Source organism: Heliangelus exortis, chromosome 20 (assembly GCF_036169615.1).
Source record: "Heliangelus exortis chromosome 20, bHelExo1.hap1, whole genome shotgun sequence".
NCBI lineage: Eukaryota > Metazoa > Chordata > Aves > Apodiformes > Trochilidae > Heliangelus > Heliangelus exortis.
This window is the reverse complement of record NC_092441.1, coordinates 10,825,006-10,833,726: the sequence shown is the minus strand read 5'-3', so window position 1 is coordinate 10,833,726 and position 8,721 is coordinate 10,825,006.

Sequence of the window (8,721 nt, the reverse complement as noted above, 5' to 3'; positions counted from 1 at the left end):
CAAGTGTGCAAAAACTGGTCAGTGGGATTTAACTTCCACTGTGAGGCATTACCCACTGGCTTTTGAAAATCTAAGAGGTGTTTCTCTGGTTCTGGGCAACTAAATAGCTTTCAGAATCCAGTTGATGGCTTCAGGCCTGCTCCTCTTTCATGTGGGTCAGCATGGGAAGAGGTCTCCTCATGCTATCCTGACAAACCCATTGGGAAGCAAGCAAAAACAGCTTAAATATCTTTCAGAGTGATGGGGACAGGGGCACAAAGCAGTTGTGAAAGTTAAATTTATTAGAGAATCAAAGCTACTTATTGTCATGCTAGTTTTTAGCTTTTTTTCCTGGTCAAACAATCTCTTAAGGATCATTACTGCAAACCTAAAAAATGCAAGTTCTGGAGGCCCTCGCTATCAACTAGAAATTGTCCTCATCTTGGTGGAAACACATCTAGAAAGTTATCTTAATTTCTTTATATTCAGCTTGGTCATTGAAAAAATGATGCAGCCCAGTTACAGCAGGGACAGCTCAGACCCATAACCTGTGAGGACAGTGCTGACCAGTGCCACTGGAGCTTAAAAAGAGAGAAAAAGGTGCTGGATAGAGGATATTGGTTAGGCCAGCTAGTCCTGGGCTTAGGTTCTGTCTGAAAAGGTCAAACTTGATAACTGAGAGGGTGAGGGAATGCCCTTACAAACAAAACTGTTGGTGTTGTGGAGCACGTGGGCAGCTGAATGCAGCTGTATCTGTAGTGGAAAGACAGTGAGTACAGAGCCTGATTCCATCACATTTGTCACTGAGTTTACAAGTTTCACCACTCAAGTATTTCCAGAGCACACCACGGTGAGAGGATCAGTCAGCAAAGCAGGTAAAATATTCAGCTTAGAGCTTGTTTTGAAACCACTTCTGTTCAAAGGATGCTTTGAGTTTCCAGAGATGTTCAGTGATTTTCCTAAAGCAGCCCAGGAGAGGGGTAGGAGGGATGTTTCTTATTGCAGCACTGCAGGGCAGAAGGGGACTTCAGGAGCTCATCCATCAGCCCTGCTGTCCTGAGACAGAATCAGCTTTGTCATTCCTGACAAACACCTTCCAGCCTGTCCTCACAGACCTTCCTCCCAAACAGAGGCTTCAGAACATCCCTAGGAAGTTTATTGCAGTCCTTGCTGTCTTTCCATTTAGGAATAACACCTTCATAGCTCAGCTGGATCTTGCTGTGGCTTCAAAGCCCCCTCAAACTTGTCAGGCAGACCTTTCTCTGCTGGCAAAAAAAAGAACCTGACACCCATCACCTCCCTCATTTCAGGGCCTGAGCCTACTGCTTAGCTTTTCCCTTTTTCACAGAAGCTTCTTGATACCTTTCTCCCTCCACAGGTGAACATCTTCAGCTCCCAAGGAACAGTTCCTCAGTTTGAGTCCTCTGTCAGGAGGAATACAAATATTTTCCCTTAGCTAAAAATGGTCTCCTCACCTTGGTTGATTCAGCACTTTGACCACATTTTATGCCAGATGTGAAAAGCTCTGATGGACCATAAAAAAACCCAAAAAAACAAACAAAAAAAACCCCCCAAACCAACAAACAAAACCAAAAAAAGCCTTAGCATCCTAGCCTGCTTTTTTTCAGGCCTAAAAAAATAAAATAAAACAAAATACCCACCTGGTAACCAAACACAGTGAGTCAATACAAAGGAGGAGGCCAGCAGCCTGCCAAAGCTGAGAGCAGGATCTCCTGTGCAGGACAGAGCCCAACACCCCCTAAGCCTGGGGCTCTGCCCTGAGAGGCTCCTTCAGCCCCCTCCTCAGGGGTCCTCCCAGCCCTCTCCAGAGGGCTTTGAGCAGCTGTCTGCCTGCTCAGCTGCTTCCTTCCTAATGCCTCTCTTAACCCTTTCTTTGCCTGGAGGGCTCACAAATTGCATCTCAAATCCCTTATTTCTAATCCACACAGCACAGACCAAACACATCTTTTCCTTCCCTCCAGAGCCCCGGTTTCTGTGTCTGGTGATTGTTGATGTGGTTCTGCCCTCTCCCACTCTCTTCTTTGGGTTGTGTGCTGGGATTCACTCAGTCCTTCTCCTCCCTGCTCCTGCCTCAGCCCTCTCCATCCCTCTCTTCTGGACTTTCTCCGGGCACTTTGCATCTCTGCTGGAGAGGGAGACCCAGCCCAGCCCCAGTGCCCCTGCTGGGGCTTTACCAGTGCTGGGCAGAGCAGGATTTACCCCGTGTCTTGCCAGCCCTGCTCCTGTTTGCACAGCTTAGTGCAGTGTTTGCCTTTTCCACAATGGCTTGACACTGTTGACTCCTAATCAGCTTGTGATCTATTATATCCCCCAGATCTTTTTCTGCATGAGGGAAACAGTATTTTAGCAGTTTTAGTTCAGTCAGCCACATGAGAATAAAATGACTGAAGTAGTGTGAATGAGATTATCTGCTTTGTGCTTCAATACCAGGATTGTTTACTGGTTTCCAATTAGTTACATGTGTCCACCCTGCTCAGGGAATTGCACAAGGGGTCCTAATGCCTCCCTTTGGCCTTCAGAGCCTTTATTGCTGTGGAGAGGAGGATCCAAGAGTTCTTTGGGCCAATTTCCCTGTGTACTCAAGACTTCAAATGCTCAGCTGCAATTGCAGGGCTAATTGCTCTTAAGAAAACACCTTATAATTTAGACATATTGCTTTTGAATAGCCTCACTGAAGAATGCTGTTGCTCTTTAGGGAAGGACTGTGGTTTGATACATTTCTCTCTGTGAAATATTCGCTGCCCTTATAAAGGATGTTGCTGTTGATTGGGTTGATTGGGTTTTTTTGTTTTTTTGTTTTTTGGGGGGGTTTTTTTGGTTGGTTTTTTTTTTTTTTTTTTTTTAATTGAGTCAGTCTGAAGAAGCCAGTGGATTATGAGCTGGCAAATGTCACAAATGTTGTGTTAAGAAGAATACTGGACTTAAGTACCTTTGTGGGTAAAGTAGAAAGATCCCCAGTTGAACTGGGGATTCATTACCAGTTCACAGCTCCAAACGTGCCCTCTCCTTCACCACCACTCATCTGTGCTTTCACTCACTGTGTTCTCACCAGGGCCACCCTGCAATGCTGGGCAGGTTCCCTCCTCTGCTTGAGCTGTTCTGCTGCTGCTGCTGTTCAAGCTGCTGGGTGTAACCTTTATGTTTAGTGTGGTGTTATGGAGTAAGACTGAGGAGAGAGGAGCAAGGGAGAGGCAGAGTTCTTCACAGAACAGGACAAGATTGGTTCAGGTTTTTCTTTGCAAAGTTGGGCTTTTATTTGGCAATCTTTCCTGAATGTTTCTATATGATGCCATATTTAAAAAATAAGTAAAAAATGAGACATATTTACTTTTTGGATGGTGAAATCTGATGGAGAATCCAGTGATAAGCAACAGATTATGGTATCAACATCTTGGTTTTTATCAAACAGTTCAGTTTTGTTATTAAGTAACCAGTCAGAAACCCAGTAGAGTAATAATTGTATTTTCCTTACCCCAAAAGCTTTTTAAGTAAGTTATTTCAGGGGGGAAAAAAGTCTTGTTTACAAAAGATAGCAAGATTCAGGTAATGGAACTAGATAAAAGTTAGCCTTGAAATCCCATTTTCCTAATCTTGACAAGTTCCTGTGCACCTCAAGTGATAACCCTTGAGAATTAAAGCTGCTACTTGAAGAAGAATAAACCTTTAGAAAGTTCAGTTTAAGCTCTCTGTTTTTCAGAACCCTACCTCTGTTTGATCTTCTTGATGACTGAAATGTTAAGCACTTATGAAATAAAGTTATGCTGGAGAGCTGAGGTGGAATTGTGTATTTCCCAAAGACCCAGTAGTTGATACTGACCACAATCAGAACTTTGTTGAACTTCAGTACCTTCAGGAACTTAAACTTCTTTGTACGTAAGTACAGGAAGCATCTGACATTTTAAGATGGGAAAGTGCTTAAAGAAATAAATCAAATTGGTACAAAGGAATGTATACATAACAGGAACTGGGCTGTGTATAACATACAGAGATCCACAAGGCAATCTGTTGGATGCACATCTTTATATAACATGCAGACAGGAAGGGAAATGAGCAACATTTTGAATTATGAATTAGCAAAAAGCCTCTGAAGAAAAGATTACAAGAACTGAACAGCTCTGGAGACTACAGCAGCATTTACTGTGTACATCTTCATTGAAAATAGAATTCAATAGATTCTTCAAATCTTTATACTACCCTATAAAAGACTTTGTATTATATAATATCTTATTGCATATTTTATGTAATTCTTAAACTACTCTGAAAAGTGGGTTTTCAAGTACAGTTTGTTGAACTTGTAATTATTTTTTATTTTTAATTTTGAAGCAAAGGCTTCTATTTTCCTGTAAATGCCAGTTCTTCAGGCTCACCCTGGGTTATGAAATTCAAAGTTCTTTCACGTTCATGCATCTTCAATAAACAGATTTTACAGGTTAACAATACTGCTGATAATACAAAGACAAGTTCAGTGAGCAGCTTACTCCCTTACAGCTGCATTGGCTGTGTGTTGTAGGAGAGTAGTAAAGATGGAATTCTTGTCAGAAAAATTACCAGATGTGAGCAGAAGAGAGACAGGAAACTCTTCTCTTTCAATGAAAAGCTGTTTCTCCATTTTAATGGACTCTTTTTCCTGAATGTAACTGGTCTCAAAGCCAGCCTGACCAATATGCTGCTAACCTGGGGAGCTCCAGCTCTGTCAGGAAAGCAGCCAGCACCCTGTGCCCGTGGTGGTGGGGATGGGTTGTTGCTGTCTTTTCCACGAGTGCTCGTGGCTCCTGGGCTGTGGGAGAGCTGGAGGCACCGCCCCAGCGTGGGATCATCCATCAAATCCAGACTTTGGATAGGGACAGCTTCATGTTGGGCCACAGAACCCCAGGGGAGGAATTGTGGAGGAGTGGGAGGTGATGAGACCCCCAGGCTCTCAGCACTGCTGCTTCTCCCTGCCTGCAGGGCAGCTGGGAAGATGCTGTGGCCCCAGGAACCATCAGGGACTGTGGGGGCTGCAGCACAGGGGCATGGGAGAGGGAAGGGAAAGGAAGGCTGGAGCCCTTTAGATCCCAGCAAATCTGTCTTAATAATAATCCTTTCAAAGGACATTATGAATTCACAATCCTTCCGTGTGAACACACTGACAATTGTTTTGGGTTTTTTTTTAAGGTAAGGTTATGACATCTTCTGTGACGTAGCTCTGCAGATAGAATTTGGCTATCAGAATTGGTTTAGGACTAGGTCTGTGGAGATTACACTGTTTGGCTATCAAAATTGTTTTGGGAGTGGGTCTGTGGAGGTTACACTGTTGAGCTCGCAGGATATAAGAGATGACAGTAAATTATTGCACTGTGTAGAGGTTCCCTGGTAACATCATCCTCATGCCTTAGAGCCTGCAGTAAGTCACCATGCACCAAACACTCTGCTTCTTCCTCCCTGGGACAAAATCCTTCCTCTTCTACTTCTGCTGAATACTCTTATTCTTAACATAATCAACCTGGCTACTGAACTTCTATCTAACCTTTCCCTTCTCAGTAAGGTACTTCTTTGTTTCTACTGCAAGAGAAAGAGAGATTTGATTTCACCATCTGGAAAGCCAAGATCCTCATTTTGACTTCAAGAGAAATAAACTAAAAATAGCATTTTGCTAACATTGCTTCTTGTGCTATGTGCAATAGTTTGCTCATTAAGACAGAGGTGAGGGATACATAGGTGTCCAGCTCCATGGATAACAGTGACCTAAAGCAGATCATGCAAGTATTTAAACACTGGGGTATCTGTGTAGGCATTTGAGAGGTTTCATTTTGTTTTTAAAGCTGCAACTATTTAAAGTTTTATTTTGTTAGTGTTCTCATCTTGAGTTCTCTATTTGTGCATCCAACAACCCATGTGCCAGTTGTGGTTATTATGCATGTAAACTTGAACTTTGGCATTTCATACTGCTGCAGACCTTTGGTATGTGCATTCCTTTATCTTCCCACCATCCCTGCAGTTGCTCTTCATTGTTGTCAGTGCTTGTTAGTTGGAAAACTGCATTCCGCTTCGTTTGGGCCAATTAAGTGGTGGGAGAGCTGCTCTTCCAGGATCCCTCCTGGCTGTGTATCTCCAGCCATCATTTACTGATCCATTAAATAACCCTGAGCTGCACTTTTCAAAGCAGCAAATTCTTGTTTCTCAGTTGACCAACTCGTGAGGACTCTTCAGACTTTTGGATGTTTCACTCCCTTAGGACAATTCCAGGGGAAAAGACTCGGTGTAGCCAGCTAAATGAGTCCTCTTGTGTGAGTTCTTGTCATGGTTACTTTCTATGCATTTATGATGCTGTCTTTCTAAATTCCAGGGAAGCAGAATACCAGCAGAGGAAACAGTCCTTGTGCTGCTTCAATATTGAGACTTGCAGCCTGTCTGAAAGCACAACAAAGACTTGATTGTGCAAGTGCCCAGCTGATCCAACAAGCAATGAATAAGTGAGCAATGGTCAACACTGAAGGAGTGGATATCACAGAGGGCAATTCAAAAAGGTTACAGTGCTGTGAAGTGAGGGAGGAGTGAAATGAAATAGAACTTGAGATACGCAGATAATCAACCACTTGGGTTAGTTCTACTTTTTTTTTTTTTTTTTTTTTTAATAGAAACCATCCATCATTTTGGAGCAAAAATTAAAAAAAAATAAAATTATTGTAAGCTGGTAATAGGCTCAATCTTCCAGTGCAGAAGAAAGTAATCACATTCTTTCAGTCTAAATGGATGATAATTTAAAACCAGAATGTAATCTAAGTGGTAACTGAGATCTCCAGAAATCTGCTTGGAAGATGGTAGGGGAAAGAAGTACAGACTTGTCAGATTTTTGTTTCTGTTTAAGCATTTGGGTCCACATAAGGCCCAACCATGAGTCTCAGCATGAGACTTAGGAAGAAAATAATGAGAAAGTTTGATATGTAATGAGAGACCTCCTCCAGTTCTTTGTGGGAGGACAAATATCTCATGAAATCAGCAGCAGGGATGATTCTCTTTTCCTCAGTCTTACACAAGTCTTGTTACCCTTGAATAGGTTTGATTGGATTTTCAGCCAAATCTTGCCTGAGAAAGCAGAAGGTACATAAACATAAATATATAAATTACCAAGATAGCAAAGTTCAGACTCGATGTTATGTATCACTTCAAGGACTTCTCCCAAAAGCTTTGAAAAAAGAGAGTTTGGGTGACCACATCATCTTCTAAAACCACTAAAATTTATTCTGCCTTCATGGTGTTTCTGAGTTCTTGTCAGTTTTCCTCAGATTCCATGGCTTGTCAGTCTCCTTGGAACATGTCAAGTTAAGATCTTTAACTGGGCCTGGTCCCGTACCTTTCAGCTGGGGTGCTCCTTTGTCTTTGCCACTGCTCTCACAATAAATTGGCAGAGCACCATCAGTTTGTGTCTGCTGATTTTCAGAGTTCCTCATCAACTAAATTCAGCATCATAATACAGAGAAATGACTTTCAGAAGGTCATGCAAGGAGTGGAGTCTTTGACAGGGAACTTAACTTGCATCTTCCTCAAACCACTTCCTAATCAGTGGAACATTGCTCTGTGATCAGATTCGAAGACACCAAAATGAGAGTGTAAACTGATCTAATAAAGCCAGAGTAGCCAAAACATGCTTCAAACCAAAGGGAAAAAAAAGCAAAAAAAGAAAGAAAAAAGAAAAAAAGAAGAAAGAAAAAAAAAAAAGCAAAGCGAAAAAAAAAAAAAAAAAAGCAAAGCAAAAAAAAAAAAAAAAAAAAAAAAGCCAGAACCTCTTTCTGCAGAAAATCTGCAAAATACAAAGATTCTTATCTCAGCTTTGGGTCTCTTTGGAGAAGTCTTCCCAGTGCTGAGCTGGGTGGTGCAGGAAGGGTCAGGGGCTGCAGGGCCCTTTGCCTCCCCCTGCCCTGCAAACCCTGCCCCAAAGCAGCACAAAGGACTCTGCTTTGCAGAGCAGCACAGATCTGATTTCATGATCTGGTCCATTGTTTTTCTTTGAGAAAATATGTAATAATATCGGAATTTATGGATTAGTTAGACAATCCTTGATCTGCTTTAATCAGAAGTACTGCTGTCCTTTCCAGAATGTCACTGATAGAAGTACTGTGCAGACAGATTGGCTCTTTTAGTTTTTCCTCTGGAAATACTGCAAAGCTTGCTGAGATATCTCTTGTTTAGTGAGTGATTGAATTTAAGAAGAAATTAAAATTCATGTGCTGCTAATAACAACTGGGCAAACTTCACTGCCCTTTTCTGGTAAAATTGCCATCGTCTGTGGAGTGCAGGGGAAGTTTGTCATATAAAAACAACCCCCTGGGTGAAATCTGCCTCACAGGAACTTGTCTGCCTTGCTCTAAAAAAATGTCTGTCATCAGATCTGAGGTCGATCCAGGCTCTGAAAAGACCTGCTGTTGAAAATTAAGTGTGAAATTTGCAAATGATTAAGTTGAATTATTTACCTTGTTAGTTCATCATGTCCGCAGAAATATTCTCTCCCCTTCTAGTAGCCTAGCAACGAATACACAGGCACAATTATTTTTTCACAATTTGTAGGAGAGTTGCATTAAAATGCATGTCGGTGTCTTTCTTTCATGACAGGCATGGAGCAAACAACACTGCAAATGTTTGTTTATTCTGGCAAAGGTTGGGTTTGTTTAGTGTAACTTGCATGAGTTTTGCCTAAATTCTGAAGGGAAAGGAAAATGTATTTTTGTTTTCGGATCAGTGTTA